We start from the raw sequence: 19,352 nt of genomic DNA, 5'->3' as shown, positions 1-19,352 counted from the left end.
AGAGATGGCTTCCAGGTCATTGAAAAATACCTCACTGGATCATAAAACTAGCAGGGTGAGTGGGGGAGCGGCTAGAAAGATTTACATTTCAAAGAGACTGAGAAAAAAGTTACATTTTCTTCTCAATTAAATCCTCTAAGATAAGGGTGGTTAGAGGCCTAGAGTCAGGAAGAAGCCTGACCAAATTTAGTCAAGCTGAGAGGAACACTGAAACCACTTTAGTCAGACCTCAGAAGGAGGTCACTTAAAGTTGTAGGAAACAGCTTTTCCCACTCCTTATGGTGCCACATGCCATGAGTATTGTAGATTCCAGGACTCAACATTAGGCAATTAGGAAAGGAAGAGGCTTCTTAGGTACATGGAATTAAGAATGGAGGAGTCTGTATGTCTGTAATACACTATAAATGACCACTTTTGAACTATAACTTGATGGCATACGGTTGTTTAGAAATGATGAAGGGAATGTTATCAATGACTCAACAGAAATAAAAATAACCATTAGAAACTACTATGAACACCTCCATGCAAACAAACTAGAAAATCTAAAAGAGATGGATAATTTCCTGGATGCATACACTCTCCCAAGACTGAACAAGGAAGAAATTAATGTCCTGAACAGACCAATAATAAGCTCTGAAATTGAATCAGTGATAAAGAACCTAACAACCAAAAAAAAAAAAAAAAACCCAGGACCTGATGAATTCACAGATTAATTCTACCAGATGCACAAAGAAGAGCTGGTAACCTTTCCTATATAAACTATTCAAAAAAAAAAAAAAAAAGAGGAGGAAACACTCCTCCCCAACTCATTATGTGAGGCCAGCGTCATCCTGATACCAAAATCTGACAGACAGAGACACACACACACACACACACACACACACAGACACACCATACACACTTCAAGCCAATATCCTTGATAAACACTGATCCAGAAATCGTCAACAAAATACTTACAAACCAAATCTAGCAGCACATAAAAAGCTAATCCTCCATAACCAAGTAGGCTTCATCCCCAGGATGCAAGGTTGGTTTGATATACACAAATCAAAAAATGTGATTTATTATATAAACAAAACTAATGACAAAAACATGACTATCTCAGTAGATGTGGAAAAGGCTTCGATAAAATTCAACACTGCATGTTAAAAACTATCAATAAACTAGGTACTGAAGGAACATACCTCAGAATAATAAGAGCCACCTATGACAATCCCATAGTCAGTTTATATACTGAATGAGCAAAAGCTGGAAGCATTCCTATTGAAAACTGGCACAAGACAAGAATGTCCTCATTCACCACTCTTATTCAACATAGTATTGGAAGTCCTACCAAGAGCAACCAGGCAAGAGAAAGAAATAAAATGCATCCAAATAATAAGAGAGGAAATAAAACTATCTCTGTTTGCAGGTGACATGATTGATTCTATATCTAGAAAACCCCATAATCTTGGCCAAAAAGCTCCTTAATCTGACACACAACTTCATTAAAGTGTCAGATACAAAATTAATGTAGAAAAATTACTGGCATTCCTACACCAAAAATATCCAAGCCAAGAGCCAAATGAGAAAGGTAATCCCATTCACAATTGCCACAGAAAGAATAAAATACCTAGAAATACAGCTAACAGCAAGGTGAAAGATCTCTACAATGAGAATTACAAAATATTGCTAAAAGAAATTAGAGGAGACACAACCAAATGGAAAAACATCTCTTGGTCATGCTCATGGATAGGAAAAATCAATATCATTAAAATGGTTATACTGCCCAAAGTAGTTTATAGATTCAATGCTATTCCTATCAAACTACCAACAACATTCTTCACAGAACCAGAAAATCTATTTTAAATTCATATGAAACCAAAAAACAGCTCGAGGCAATCCTAAATAAAAAGAACAAAGCTGATGGTGTCATGTTACCTGTCTTCAAACTATACTACTGGGCTACAGTACCCAAAATGGCATGGTATGGTACAAAAACAGACACATAGGTCAATGGAACAGAATAGAGAAACCCAGAACTAAGGCCACATACCTATGACCACCTGATCTTCAACAAAAACCAGCAATGGGGAAAAGACTCTCTAGGGAATAAATTGTCATCCTTGGGTTGTTGTTTTTCCAGCTGGAAGCCCCTGTGGCCAGTGGCCCCTTTGCCTATGTTTTGCTTGGGCCCACTAGGTTCATTCTGCCCACTCAGCCTGGCACACTGTCCTCAGCTCATGCTACTGGCCCAGATTCCATGTCTGCCAAGGGCAAGCCAGGCACAGGGTGGCGAAGGGTGTGTGAGTGAGTGTTGGGTCTGGCCACTGTGAACAGGCAGGCATGTTGACTGCTGTGGCAGGGTGGGCAGCTCCAGGTGTCGGCACAGGTGCAGGTTCCATGCAAGTTTGCGGCTGGATCAGATGCACCACAAGCAGTAGCTTCATTTGTGGACCTGGGTCTGGTCAAGGGGAATATGGTGGTGCCCAGAAGCTTGAAGGCAGCAAAAACCACAGAGCCCCAAAGAGGGTGTCACAGCTCTGGCTCAAGGAGCCACTAGGTCTGGGCTCCTGGAAGGGCCATAGCTCTTCTCTCCTCTTTTCTCTCCTTCCCATCACCTGCAATGTGGCAAGTGGGAGGCGTGTTTTAGCCCTGTTGTGTTACAGCTCTTTCAACCTCACCATTCATGGGGTCCTGAGTTCTTGTTCCACATCCAGGAAGGATGAGGTATGTGGACAACTGGAGAGTGAGCAAGGCAAAGAGGTGATTTTTGAGGGACGGAACAGCTTTCAGGAGACCCACAGTGGGTAGCTCCTATCCATAGACAGCCCATCCCAACATCTCTGCAGCCCTCAGCAGGAAGAAAACCCAGAATGGGTAGCTCCTATCCACAGACAGGCCATCCCAACATCTCTGCAGGCCTCAGCGGGGAGAAGACCCAGAGTGGGTAGCTACTATCCACAGGCAGATTGTCCTGTCACCTCTGCAGCCCTCAGTGGAGAGAAGACCTAGAGTGGGTAGCTACCTATCCACAGGCAGTTCATCCCATTATCTCTGCAGCCTTCAGTGGAGACAAGACCTGGAGTGGGTTGCTCCTATTCACAGGCAGGTCATCCTTTCATCTCTGCAGCCCTCGGCAGAGAGGAGACCAAGAGTGGGTAGTTCTTATCTGCAGGCAGGTTTTCCTGTCATCTGCCTGAGTGCGGCTGAGTCTGGGGGTTTTTATGGACTTCAGAGGGGAGGAAGTGTGTGCTGATTGGTTCATGGGCGGCCATGGACAGGCCTAGAAAAAAACACCACAAGTTCTCACTCCTGTCTGTGGACTGGCAACCCAGGCCCAGGCTTCAGGCTGTCCCTGGCTTGAAGGTGGGGGTCTCACCAAGAACCTGACCCTTTCTGCCCAGGAGCCCGTCTGCCTCCTGCCACAATCAATCATGTCATCCACAGTGCCCAGGCTATTCACGTGGAAGGCCGCCTGCAGGACCACACTGTGCTGCCCTCAGCAACCCCTCGGCCTCCTTCCTGTGCTCACTGGGGCTCAAAGTCTGGAAAGGGCCAAGGTGGCAGGGGGCTGGCATGTCAGCACCACCCTGAATGTGCACACACCTGGCTGAGTTGTGACAGTGCCGGGGCTCAGCCACAACTTTGCTCCAAATTTGGAGTGAGCACTGAGAGAGGGGAGAGGCCAGGCAGCAGGAGCAGGCACTTCTGAGCCTGCAGGGGCTAGAGGGGTTTCCTGGGCCCTGAGAGTGCAGGGATGCCTGGGTTCACAGCCTGGGTCCACAGCCTGGGTCTACAACCACCACTGGACAGCTGCAGCTGAGCCGGAGAGGGCAGAGCCCCCACCCCTCAAACTCGGAAGGAGGCAGGGCTCTCACCTGTACCAGGCTCCTGTGGGGTCCATGGAGCACGCAGCCCTGGCCATGCTTCCTCTACTGCAGCCAGCATCTGCACAGCAGCTGCTCCAGACAGTTCATTGTTGCCATTACCATGGTGCTGTAATAACTGGCTAGCTATAAGAAGGCTGAAGCTGGAACCCTTCCTTACACCATATACAAAAATCAACTCAAGATGGATTGAAGACTTACATGAAAAACTCAAAACTATAAAAACCATGGAAGACAATCTAGGCAATACCATCCTGGACATAGGAATCTGCAAACATTTTATGACAAAGGCACCAAAATCAATTGCAACAAAAGCAACAATAGAAAAGTAGGATCTAATTAAATTTAAAGATTTTTTACACTGCAAAAGACACTATCAACAGAGTAAACAGACAACCTACAGAACAGGAGAAAATATTTACAAACTATGCACTAACAAAGGTCTAATATTCAGCATGTATAAGGAACATGAACTAATTTACAAAAGAAAAACAACCCCATTAAAAAGTGGGCAAAGGACATGAACACACTTCTCAAAAGAAGTTGTACATGCGGCCAACAAGCATATGAAGTAAAGCTCAATATCACTGATCATTTGAGCAATGCAAATCAAAACCACAATGAGATACCATCTCACACCAGTCAGAATGGCTATTATTAAAAAGTCAAAAAATAACAGCTGCTGTTGAGGTTGAAGAGAAAAGGGAACACTTAGACATTGTTGGTAGGAGTGTAAATTAGTTCAACCAATGTGGAAAACAGTATGGTGATTCCTCCAAGAGCTAAAAGCAGAGCTACCATTCAATTCAGGAATCCCATTACTGTTTATATACCCAGAGGAATGTAAATCATTCTATCATAAAGACATGCACAAAAATGTTCATTGCAGCACCATTCACAATAGCAAAGACATGGAATCAAACTAAATGTTCATCAATGACAGATTAGATAAAGAAAATGTGGTACATATACACCATGGAATACTATGCAGCCATTAAAAAGAATGAGATAATCTCTTTTGTGGGAACATGGATGGAGCTGGAGGCTATTATCCTCAGCAAACAAACACAGGAACTAAAAACAAAATACAGCTCATTCTCACTTATAAGTGGGAACTAAATAATGAGAACTCCTGAACACAAAGGAAGAAACAACAGACACTGGGGTCTACTTGAGGGTGGAGGGTGGGAGGAGGGAGAGGTGAAGAAAAGAAAACTACTGGGTACTGGGCTTAATTCCTGGATGACAAAGTCATTTGTACAACAAACCCCAAGGACATGAGTTTACCTGTGTAACAAACCTTCACATGTACCCTTCAAACTAAAATAAAAGTAAAAAAAAATTAAAAATTAAAACTATGGATACTAAAAATATATTTAAAAGATGTTGCTTAATCATATCAACACAAAATAATCAAATAGAGTTTTACTTTGGTATCTAAACAGGGAGAATGCATATTGCGAGCATCCCCTATGGCTACGCCCTCTTAAGTGAGTCTCCCTGTCCTTTCTCATGCCATGTGACATAAGCTTCCTCTTCAATGGCTCCTACCTACTACAGCTGATATTTGAGAAGGGGTGAGGGCACTTAAAGCCTTTCTACTGCTTACTTCTCACATTTATTTGTAGTAGAAACTTGATTAAAATCATCATAACCATTTTATTCTACACAGGGAGACAAAGTTTTGTGACTTAGAACCAAAAATCTCCCAATGGTAAGGTTTTATTGACCTATAAAAGTCGTGACTTTTTCCATCATTCCATTATGATTTAGTTATCGAACATCTTTTTCTTTCCATGACTCTCAAAGGTGAAAATCACAAAGCCTTCCCCACACAATATCACTGGAGGCTGCTTTTTATCTCTTTGAGAAATCACTCAAAATTGTCATTTGGGATTCAATTTTCACTGATGTGAAAGTCACATTTTACAGTACCTTATTTCAGTTTATCTTTCCAACACAAACCCCAGGAAGACACAAAACACAACTTCCTCATTTTGGTAGACACACAAAACAAAGCCCTTTTATTTATTATATGATATTTTGGTTAATTGAATGTGCTTTTTACCTAAATTTTCAGAAAATGAAGTACCTCTATTACAATAAGTGAACAATTTAAAAGTATACAATGCTTTACTTGATATACTTAGTTTCTTACAGACTCACTACATAACAAGAGAACAAATAGGTGGTCTTATAGAAATTTGGAAGGGAAGTTTGGGATGGGTTAATTTTTTTTAAATAGCATTTAAAATTAACTGCAGGATAGAGCTATAAATGGCAGACAATCTCCATTCTCAACGGTACCTGAAACTGAGAATAAATTTTTAACAAATTTGGGCAAAGTGTTTGGAGAAAACTGACTGAAAATATAAACAATAATGCACCTATAATATTTACTTAGGAGGGCTTTGAGCAGTGTATATTTGGAAGTAATCTCATATAGAGATTAACATACTTGGGTATATTCATATTCCTGCATTTTGAAAATGTAAACTAAATATTTCAACCTTGTTTTAAATAAATATTAAAATTTGCCTCCCCACAACTCTAATTTTGCTCATATTCTACTGGCTAGAATTTATACACAATGCCTTATCTAATAGGAAAGGTCATCTAGCTTTTGCCCAAGAAGAATAAAGACATATAATTAAAAATTAGCCAGTTTCTGCCACATCCAAATAACCTGTTCCAGAAGACACAGCCAAACACTTTTTACTCCCATTTAGCATCAGGCAATGAAGGATTTTCCACTCTGAGAAACAAGTGAAAACAGCAAATTACTTACTCTTCACCAAACACTATCTGCCAACTGCTCAGACTTTAGGTCAGTGAGACCTAGGTTTGAATTCCTACCTTTCACTTTCTAGAAGTGTGAATAGAACCAATTTATTTCTTTCTGCTGAAATGTGTAGATTTTATGAGGACTTGGGTACTATTGGAGTGAAGAAATAATTGTGTTATAGTAATTTAAAGGAAATAACTATTATATTTAACATCCTACTTCCTGGATTTCCAGTTCCAAAAAAATCTAAGATTTCACAATATTTGTTACTTTAAAAATGGCTCATAAATTTTCACAGCAATTTTATAAAAAAGTGATAAGTTTTTTTGATGTTAAAAATAAAAAGCAAAGAAATATTATACTTTTAATGAAAGTAAATATTAAAACAATTATGTATCTGTCACCTAATTGTTTAAAACATTTTTCCATTTCTCTATTTGCAAAATATTTTATAAAACGGGTAAATGAGGTTATCTATTATTATAATCCATTATGACTTACTGCTCATATAGATTTAGAACATAACTCAATTCTCCAACCTGGTTAAATATGTTAGTCTGCTGGAAATCTGTATTTGGAAATGCTCTTTTATATATACTGAAAAAATTAGTGTTTTCCATGTCAGGAATGGATGGCTTTTTCTACTCTAAAGCATAAATAGACATGTCCTACTTCTTGTCACATAAAGAAAGATGACACAGATTCAGTAATTTCATCATCCCAAGTAGATCACTGTACAGTAACGTAAGTCTAAACATTCTGTTCCTCAGATTGAAAGGATTTAGATAGAAAACTGACAATTACACTAGTGTTCAGCTTTTAATCCTTATGTTATTCTAATACTTAATGTTAAAGGAATTGAAAATGACACCTTACTTTTTACCATAGTCGTGAATGATTATGTAATACAACTCTCATCTATTACTTTGACACTATAATTAGTGAGGTCATCCCAATATCAATGCATGTAATTGAATAACACATGAAGAATAATTGGAATATTGTAATGAATTCTAGCAGAATCATATTTCAAAAGTGTAATTGTTTCTGTTGTATTTGAGTTAACGTGTATCTTTATCTAAATGATGGACAATAAGATATCTTCTACCACTTAAATGCTTCGTACATGAGTATTTAATAATTTCTACAAACTTATTACTAGAGTTGGATAATCTTAAGGTTTAAAAGTTTTGTACATTTATATAGGGGGTTACAAAAAGTACAAATAAGATTAACAGGTAAAGCCATCCCCAAGGAAAATATCTACCTCTTGAGTAATAACAATCATCAATTTTAATGCAATTGCATGTATTTTATTAAATCCTGAAATTCTTTTAAGAGTAAAAGTGGAATCTTCTAATCTTTCTATTTCATGACAAGGGGGAACAATAGTGTCTAATGCAAAAAAATAATAAAAATCTCATTCTATCCCCAAATAAAACAAGTATTTCAAATTATTTATAGTTTGATCATTTTATGATAAAGAATATAGCATGTCTCTGTTTCCAGTTTTACCTTTTACTCTTCATTAAAAGTCAAGATTAGTTCCAAAAAGGATTGCTTCATAAGTTTGGATAAAAGAAATAATGACACATTTCTTTATAGAAATCTATTTTAAAAGAGTCCCAAAATGAATTAGAACTTATTCAAACTTCATTTGATTAAAAACTGTTATGAAAAATTCAATCTTTTAAGTTATATATTTAAATTCTGAGTTTCTCCTGTTTAATCTTTGTCAAAGAATGTTATAACAGAGCCTGTTGAAGTTTGCTGTACTTCAACCTCTGATGTAGCATAGATCTTCTCAGATAATAAAGGACAAAATATTCAATTAAATTTTTAGGAACCCAAATGTGAGCTAAATTTGGAAAGGTAGATTTGAATTAAATATTAAAAGCAGTTTGAATTTTTCTCTAAATAACTTTCTGCATCAAGATGGTTTCTTATATTATGCTGTTACTTAAAAAATATATTTGATGCTGAATTATATCAAAGCAGTAAAAATAATAAAGTTTTATTGATTTTTGTCACCATCAGCAAATCTATGTTGAACAAGTATTATGAAAATAAAATATGAAAATTTATATGTTGAAAATTATTATGTATTAATTTTTACAAATACCTTTAAAATCTGTTTTAAACATCATTTTCTCAAAAAACAGTAACTAAACATAATTTTATCTGGGAAAACATAACTGATTTTTTTTAAGCATGAGATAATGGTAATCTATAGAATTCCTTTTTAAAATAAGTGTTCCTGAGTACAAGGGTTAGAAGCAAGATGGCCGACTGGATGGAACCAGGAGGAACAACTGCCACTGAGGGACTAGGACGTTGGGAAGACTGGTGCACTCGGAGCAGACCTTGAGAGGGAAGGCATTAACAAAGGGAAGACACAGATGCTAGGCTGAAGTGGGTGGAAGCTGGGAACCCTGCATGGGGCTACCGTGCACTGGGACTCATTCCTGGCCCCGGGTGATTCCTGGGGAATGGATGAGTTGGGAAGGACAGGAGCAACTCACTCTCATCAGGAATCTCACAAATCCTGGCTCCGGGTGATTCCTGGGGAATGGATGAGTTGGGAAGGACAGGAGCAACTCACTCTCATTAGGAACCTCTCAAATCCTGGCAGCAGAAGACCTCACAACCTCCATGGACAAGAGTTGGACAGGAAGAGCTGCTTAGAGAGGGGTTAGGGGCAGAATTCCAGCTCTTACAGACCACAGAGGGTTTGGTGCGGAAGTATCTGTAGCAGAGCATCGACAGGGATACCCATCCCCCAAGGGTTGCCCCCCAAGTGTTTAGCCTTTGAGGAACTATCATACCTGAACAATGCAGGGACATCTTGCTGATGAAATGGGACTGGTCCAACCTGAGTATCCCCCTCTGTCTGCTGGCCTGTTCTGGGGCCTAGCCTGGCCCCTCCTGCTTGTAGTGCAGCCTCAGATGCCCAGCTGAGGTGCCTTCTGGGGTCCTGAATCATAGCTCCTGTGCCTGGTGGACTGCGTCTGACTGTTGGAGAGCTCCAGCAGAGCAGCCCAGACTAATGCACAACAGCCCATCAGCACCCTCCTGCCTCCACATCCTTTTCCGTGCTGTTTTGCAGCAGGCACTCAACAACAACCACCCCTCACATCACTTTGTCAGCATATATGTGCTAGGGTGCACCTCACCTCCCCTTCCCTGACAGCACACATGTACAAGTGCAACCCACTGTGCCATTGCTGCCAGTGTGAGTGCACCCTGCCCCCACCACCCCCCCACCATGCTAACATTGCTAATGCAAAAGCACTCAAGGAGGACAGCAGCCCTGCTTCCCACCCTGTGCCACCATTGTCTCTGGCTGGCGCATTCACAAGCTTAGAGAGCACACGCCCTATGGCTGCCAACACCTCACTCCTGAGCCGACACTGCTGTTGGTGAGAACCTACACATGAAGGCTAGTGGTCCTGACTCCCCACTATGCACAGGCCATGCTGCCTGCATTTAGGCACACACAGAGGGGGCCAGTCCCACTTCTGCAGTGCCTCACCAAGTGCCAACACCACTGTCTGTGCAAATGCATGCACAGATGCTGGTGGCCCCACACAGGTCTACAGCACACTGCTACTGTCACTCCTGTAAATACTCACACGGAGGCCAGCACACCTGAAGTTGCCAGCACCCTGCTGCAGCCAACAGGAGTGCATCCTGCCACAGTGCCACTGCTGCTGGCACGTAAGAACAAGCACCGATCCCACTGCCACTGCCTGAAGAAGCAATTTGGCTGGCACCACCCATGGGAGTGTTGTGACCAGTGGTCCAGGAACACATCAGACCCTCCAGCAGAGCAAGTTCCTAACCTTGATGGAGGAGAGAATAAAGAACTTGGGCCCAATACCAGGCCCCCAGAATTAGCGCATGCAGCCCAGGTGTCTGAGCTGGGCCTTGGACCCCCAAAATCTTCTGGAAATGAAGCCAGTTGACTGAAGCCACCTTATACCATAATCAAACCCCCAGGACATCAAAGAGGATAAAAGAAAATAAAACCCAACCAAAGGATAGCAGCTTCAAAGATTGAGGGAACATCAGCCCACAAAAATTAGAAAGAACTAGCAGAGAATTCTGGCAACTCAAAAAGCCAGAGTGTCTTCTTACCTTTAAACAACCACACTAGTTCCCCAGAAATGGTTCTTAACCAGGTTGAAATGGCTGAAATGACAGAAAAAGAATTCAGAATATGGATGGGAATAAAGATAATCGACAGTCAGAGAAATTTGAAACTCAATCCCAGGATTCTAAAGAACACAATAAAACAGGAAATGAAAGATGAACTGTCCACACCAAGACAGACCCAAACTGGGCTGATAAAGCTGAAAAACCTGCTTCAAGAATGTCAGAATACAACCACAAGTATTAACAGCAGAATCAACCAATGTAAGGAATGAATCTCAGAGCTTGAAGACTGGCTCTTCAAAATAACTAAGTCAGGCAATTTAAAAAAACAAAAACAAAACAAAACAAAGAAAAATTAATAAAACCTATGAGAAATGAGGAATTGTGCAAAGATATCAGATCTATTATTCATCTATTTCCCTGAAAGACAGGAAGAGAAAGCAAGCAATGTGGAAAACATATTTTATGATATCATCCATGAAAATTTCCCCAACATGCTAGAGAAGTCAATATTCAAATTCAGGTAATGCCAAGAACCCCTGCAAAATACTACACAAGAGGCCAGGCACGGTGGCTCATGCCTATAATCCCAGCACTTTGGGAGGCCCAGGAGGGCGGATCACCTGAGGTCAGGAGTTCGAGACCATTCTGGCCAATGTGGTGAAACAATGTCTCTTCTAAAAACACAAAAATTAGCTGGGCATGATGGTGGGCACCTGTAATCCCAGCTACTTGGGAGGTGGAGGCAGGAGAATCACTTGAACCTGGGAGGCAGAGGTTGCAGTGGACGGAGATCGCTCCACTGCACTCCAGCCTGGGCAAAAAGAACGAAACTCCATCTCAATAATAATAATAATAATAATAACACACAATAAGACATACCTGAAAATTAATTAAAAAGTGGGCAAATAATATAAACAGACACTTCTCAAAAGAAGATGTACATGTGGTCAAAAGCCTATGAAAAAAGCTCAACATCACTAATCATTAGAGAAGTGCAAATCAAAACCACAATAAGATACGATCTCACACCAGTCAGACTATTATTAACGTTAATAAATGACAGATGCAGATGAAGCTGTGGAGGAAAGGGAATACTTCTGCACTGCTGGGAATGTAAATTGGTTCAGTCATTGTGGAAAGCAGTTTGGCGATTTGTGATATAATTTAAAACAGAATAATCATTCGACCCAGTAATCTCATAATTGAATATATATTCAAAGAAAAATATATCATTTTATTATAAAGACACATGTAAATGTATGTTTACCTCAGCACTATTCACATTAACAAAGACAAGAAATCAACCTAAATGCCTAGCAGTGGTAGACTGGATTTTTAAAATGTAGCACATATAAACTATGGAATGCTATGCAGCCATAAAAAGGAATTAGATCATGTCCTTTGCAGCAACATGGATGGAGCTAGAGGCCATTATCCTCAGCAAACTAACTCAGGAACAGAAAACCAAATACCGCATATACTCACTTATAAGTAGGAGCTAAATATTTAGTACATATTGACATGAACAACAGACACTGTGACCTACTTGAGGGTGGAGGGTAGGAGAAAAGTGAGGACTGAGAAACTACTTATTGAGTACTATGCTTATTACCTGGATGATGAAATAATTCGTATGCCAAACCTCCATGACACGTAATTTACTTATACAACAAATCTACACATGAACCCTTGAGCCTAAAATGAAAGTTTAATAATAAAATCAAATAAGGGCTCCGACTTGTGATATAATTAGTTATTATTTTAAAAAGATAATTGTTACTGTTAACTTGGTTGATTTTCACAAGACTTGATCATGTGATATTTGAGAGGAAAAAAAGGATGGAATCAACAATTTAATGTTCATTAAGTCATACCAAAATGTCTACTTAAACAGAATTGAGCAACATTTTATATTCTTCCACTTGATCAATATATTTTCTTACTTGCTGGGTCAGTTAAGACTCTACCATCCTAGATCTCCAACATGTCTTTCCAAGCACATATTTATCCCCACACGAATTCATTGCTCTTTAGCTGTTTTAGATCATTGATAATTTACATAATGAAATAATAACTTTTTAAGGTTTTATCGAGTTATAATTGACAAATAAATTTGCATATATTTAAGGTGTACAACATGATGATTTGAGGTACCTACAAACTGTGAAATGATTACCATAATCAGGGTAGTTAATATATCCATCACCTCACAAAATCACCATTTGCATGTGTGTGCGTGTGTGTGTGTATTGTTATAACATTTAAGATCTACTCTCAATAGATTCCATGCATATAAAAATTATTATCAATTACAGTTGCCATGCTATGCATTAGAGCCCTAGAATTTATTCATCTTAACACTAAAACTTTGTACCGTGTAAACAATATTTCCCCATTTCCTTTATCCCACAGTACCTGGCAACCACTAATATACTCTGTTTCCGTGAGTTTCATATTTTTAGATTGCCCATAGAAGTGAGGTTATGCAGTATGCATCTTTTTCTCTCTGGCTTATTTCACTTAGCCCTCCAGGTCACTTCATGATGCAAAGGGTAGAATTTTTTAAAGTCTGAATGATATTTTATTTATATATATATATATATATACACACACACATACACATACATATATACACATATATACATATATACCACATTTATATATTATAATATGTGATATTATAATATATAATGTTCTAGACACATATCACATTTTATTTTTTCATTCATTCCTTGAGCAGCACTTAGGTTGTTTTCCTGTCTTGTCTTTGTGAATAATGCTGCAGTGAACCTGAGAGTGCAGATATCTCTTCAAGTACTAATTTAATTTCTTTTCTATTTATCCCAAAGTGAGATTGCTGGATCATTTGGTAGTTTTAATTTTTTGAGGAACTTCCATACTGCTTTCCATAGTGATTATACCAATTTACATCCCCACCAACAGTGTACAAAACTTCCTTTCCTCCATATCCTTGCTTAAACTAGTTTCTCTCATAATTTTTATTATAGCATTCTAACATTATGAACTGATACCTTATTGTGTCTTTTCATTTTTCAATTTTTCAATTTTATTTTTAATTATTCTGAGTACATAAAGTTGTATATATTTATGTGGTACATGTGAAGTTTTGATACAGACATACAATGTGTAATAATTTACATTTCCCTCATGATTAGTGTTGTTGAGCATTGTTTTCATCTACCTGTTGGACATTTGCATGTCTTCTGTGGAAAAATGTCTAGTCAGTTCTTTTGAATAGATATTTTAATATCAGATAATTATGGTTATTGTTGATATTGATTCCTATGAGTTCCTCACAGATTTCTAATATTAATCTCTTATCAGATTTAGGGTTTACAAGTATTTTATCTTATTCTATAGGTTTTCTCATCAACCTGTTGATTGTTGATTATTCCCTTTCTTATGCAGAAGCCTTTTGGTTTGATGGAGTTCATTTGTTTACTTAGCTTTTGATGACTATGCTTTTGTTGTAATATCTAAAAAGTTATTGCCAAGACACATGACAAGAAGTTTTTCTCTATATTTTCTTATACAAGTTTTACAGTTTGACATCTTACATTTAAGTCCTTAATCTATATTGATTTAATTTTTGTGAGTGTTAAAAGGTAGAGGCTGATATGGTTTGAATCTATGTCCCTGCCCAAATCTCATGTCAAATTATAATCCCTAATGTTGGAGGTGGGGCCTGGTGGGAAGTGATTGGATCATGTGTGTGAATTTCCCCCATCGTGCTGTTCTCATGGTAGTGAGTGAGCTATTGTGAGATCTGGTTGTTTAAAAGTGTGTAGCACCTCCCCTCTCTTTCTCTTTCTCTGGCTCCAGCCATGTGAGATGTGCCTACTTGCCCTTCACCTTCTGCCATGATTGTAAGTTTTCTGAGGCCTCCCAAACCATGCTTCCTGTACAGCCTGAGGAACTGTTATCTAATTAAATCTCTTTTCTTTATAAATTACGCAGTCTCAGGTGTCTTTATAGCAATGCAAGAACGGACTAAGACAGAGGCCCAATTTCATTCTTTTGCATGAGGAAATCTAATTTTCTCAGCACCATTTATTGAAGAAACTATCCTTTTCCCCATTGTGTATTTTTTACTGCCTCATTAAATAGCTGTTGACTACATATGCATAAGTTTATTTATAGGATTTCTATTATGTTCCATTGTTCTATGCATCTTTTTTTTTTTTACACTAGTACCATGCTGTCATGATTACTACAGCTTGGTAATATAGTTTTAAATCAGAAGTGTTCTGCCTCCAGCTTTGTCTTCTCTCAAGATTGCTTTGACAATTCACAGTCTTTTATGGTTCCATACAAATTTCAGAATTTTTTTCAGTTACTGTGAAAAATACCATTGTGTTTCAGTAATTATTGAATTATGTTTTTAGGTTACACTTGGTAGCATGGACATTTTAACAGTATTAGTTTTCCAATCCATGAACATGTGATATCTGTCCATTTATTTGTGTTCTCTTCAATTTCTTTCATTGATGTTTTATAGTTATCAGTGTACAGATCTTTCAATTCCTTGGTTAAATTTATCCCCTATTTTATTCTTTTTATGCTATTTTAAATAAGATCATTTTCTTTATTTTCAGATAGTTTTTTATTAGTGTATAAAACGCAACCTGGTTTTTGTATGTCGATTTCGTATCCTGCAGCTTTATTGAATTCATTTATTAGTCCCAACAGTTTTCTGGTGGAGTCTTTTGGGTTTTCTATATACAAGATAATGTCATCTGTAAATAGAGACAATTTAACTTCCGTCCTTCTGATTTGGATGTATTTTATTTCTTTTTCTTGCCTAATTGCTCTGGCCAGAGCTTCCAGCAATATGTTGAATAGGAGTGGTGAAAATGGGCACCCCTGTCTTGTTCCTGCTCTTAGAGGAAATTCTTTCAGCATTTCACTGTTGAGTATGATGTTAGACATGCTGGCTTGTAATAGATGGCTTGTAATAGATTTCTTCCAAACCCAACAGATTCTATCCAGAAAAATAATACATATATGCAAAGCTATGTATGTTGTATCATGGAGTTTATAATTTTACAAATTTGATCACTCTTGTTTTAGAAAATTAATATGAATAATTAATGACTTGTGACTACTTGGGAGTTACCATAATAAAGTAGTCAAAGCCTAAGATGGTGCAAATTCTGCAATGAATGTATGGAAAAAGTCAGACACAGGATTTTTATTTGGCCATAAAAATGTTCTAAATTTTTGGCTCTCTTTGAAATGGAAATCCATGAAAATCTGTGGCCATGAAATAAACCTTTGCATTCTAGATGTACAGTCATTTCACTTCTCTAACCAATTAGATGACAAATAATTTTAATTTGTAGGGTAAAATATATGTATTATAAAAAACTTTGTTGATTTCAAATTTCACTTTGTAAACACTAAATATATCTTCATAAATAAAGTGTATACAACACATGCATATAGAAGCTACCAAGGATGCTGTTTCATTAATTTATTATGACTATGCTTTTATTTTACTAATATTTCTTTTTTTTGTTCACTAAAGCATTTGAATTATTGTTCTATCTGAAAATTTACAGGTATAGCTACTGATGAAGACCACTTCATTTTATTTTGGACATAACTAATTTTTTTTTAAAGTTGGTTCCTGCCATTTCAGAAATAAGAATCTTAGGTACCAAAAATTTTCAAGAAACTCACCATGATAAATCTTGAAAATATATATGATTTTCTTACTTTTCATTAGTGTCTGGAAGACCACGTTATAGCTACATTAAGAAATGAATTTTAGAAATGTTTGCAATTGATTATTGATGGAATGCATTGTGTTAAGTTATAGGCCAAGTATACTTGCTTTTTACACTGCTTGTTAGGTATTTATAGTGTGTGCATATGGTCAAAATTCTTAACAATTAAGACATATGTCTCTTCCTTACAAGGCTTGTATCATTATGCAATAAAATGTATTATATCCATGCTTTCCACAAATTATTTCCAATAAATGTTTGTGTAATTACATTTACTTTAGCATTTTGCTTTACCTCTTACCATTCTGCTTTACCAATCCCTTAAAAAGTAAATAAATTATGTTTGCCAAAATCCAGTTGCCTTCTTTAAGGTTCAGTAATAATTTGAGACAAATGTCAGTCAAAACAAAAGAGATTATATCGTTATTGTGGTCTTAAATTATTAAATCCCACACGTCGGAAGTTTTTAATTATTATATCTATAAACTGTATCCAATAAGTGTTTGTTGTATAATTATTTTTACAAAGAGAGACATTCTGCAATTTGCATTTTCATGTTAATTATCAATAATAACCAATGACCAATTTCTGTTCTTTATTTAGGAAGAAAAATGTATAGAAAATAATTCTTGTTTTCAATAATCTTTAGCTGCACCCACGTAACTAAGTATCTCCAGGCAATTGCAAATTTATTTTTCATATGTCAATAAACAAAGCTTTTTTAGGACTCCAAAATTTTTGTTAAGTAATTTTAAGTTTCACTCAAGATCATGATTTGTTGAAGTTTCTAAATACCTGTTCTGTGTATCTTTTTTTTTTTATCGATATGGCAGATACTTTTGCAAGGATACTTATTAATTTGGTTCTTTTTTCCATTTTCTAGCTAAAAGTAAATTATTGAATTTGCCATCTCATAAGGTATCAAACTGTAGCTTAAGGGCCAATGTTTTACAAGCCAGCATTAAGAGAACATTTTTCTGCTCCTAATAACAGTGAGACACTAATGTATTTTCATTTTAGTGCAAGTGCAGATTCACACCAACAACTGTTTCAATATTTCATATTTTAAATGTAAATTAGAATATGTATTATCAAGTATAAACATTCTACAAAATACCACTGATGTCACTGAAGTTCAAGTAACATTTTATTATTGCAGCTTCAAGTGACATTTCAAATATGCAGAACAAATTAATTGCAAATATTTTCTGATTTTAAGAAGACCTAAAATAAATTTAATTTATTAAAAGAAATATTATATGTATATATATGTGTGTGTATATATGTATGTATTATATATGTGTGTGTGTATATATGTATATATGTATATATGTGTGTGTGTATATATGTACACATATATATCTCCTTTGAGCACAGAATCCATAATGTTAAGCCTAATTCTATACTTAACAGTTAATTATTTTAAAAAGAGATGATAAAGCATAGCTTGCTTATATAGAAAGTTTATTCAGCAACATCTAGGATATAACTGAATCCTTTAAAGATTTAAGCTCTTCAACTCACACGTGACCACCACATTATTATTAAGCAACAATTAATAGAGCAAAACTTTCTAGTGTGCTAAATGCTTTTAATTGTGAACTGAATGTGTAAAATGTTCTTAATGTAGAGGACTGCTCTTATTTTTCCATTGTTTCTCTTTTTAAAACTATCTTGAGCTTTCTGAATGTACTACTTTTATAAGCTAAAAATTAATTTACACATATACACACAAAAACATGTAGAATAAGATGAGAAAAAAAGAAAATCATACCTTTTAATTGAAATCTTTTCATTATCCATTCCTTCTCTCTATTCTCTCCTGAGCTGTCACTTCTGTCCCTCACTTTTACCAAATGATTACTGGATCAGCCAATAAAGGCAGCCTTGATTAGTGTGAAACGTTGCATAGCTACTGAAAAGTGCTGAGCAGGTAAAGAATAAATCAAGAGAAAATGAAGTACTTCTAACCATATGAGAACATGAGTCAATCAATAATGAAAACAATTCATTGTAAAAGAAAATCCTGAAAAAAGGAACCTTTAGCTGCTATGGTTTCCTTCACTGTTTTAGTCTGCAGAGAAGTGAACCAAAGTGTCCTCAGATCCTGAAACCAGACATAATCTCATTTACACTGATAAATTAAACTTGTGAAAGTTTTTCCCGAACAACACCAGAATAATTTTGGGTACGAGGGGGACCACAATTATTTTTATTGGAAATAAATAAACAATATCTTATAAATAAACAGCATTCTGTTGTCAGCTTTCATAAATAGGTGTTACAAGCACCATCCTAATAAAGGTAGTGATATGGTTTGTCTGTGTCTCCACCCAAATCTCATCTTGAATTCCCACCTCTTGTGGGAGGGGCCCTGTGGGAGGTAATTGAATCAAAGGGGCAGGTCTTTCCTGTGCTGTTTTCATGACAGTGAATAAGTCTCACAATATCTGTTGGTTTTATAAGGGAGAGTTTCCCTGCACAAGCTCTCTCTTTTTGCCTGCTGCAATCCATTTAAGATGTGACTTGCTCCTCCTTGCCTTCTGTCATAATCCTGAGGCCTCCCCAGCCATGTGAAATGTAAGTCCATTAAACCTATTTCTTTTGTAAGTTGCCCAGTCTCAGGTATGTCTTTACTGGCATTGTGAAAATGGACTAATACAGGTAGTATTATAAAATTTAATATATATACATATCAAGAAAAATTTAGACTGATCATAGATAAAATGAGAAGCCATTAAAATAAATATTAAAAAATCATAAAAGCAGTATGCATTTGTATTTTGTATG

Source organism: Gorilla gorilla, chromosome 7 (genome assembly GCF_029281585.2).
Source record: "Gorilla gorilla gorilla isolate KB3781 chromosome 7, NHGRI_mGorGor1-v2.1_pri, whole genome shotgun sequence".
Taxonomy (NCBI): domain Eukaryota; kingdom Metazoa; phylum Chordata; class Mammalia; order Primates; family Hominidae; genus Gorilla; species Gorilla gorilla.
Note: the sequence above shows the minus strand (reverse complement) of the source record.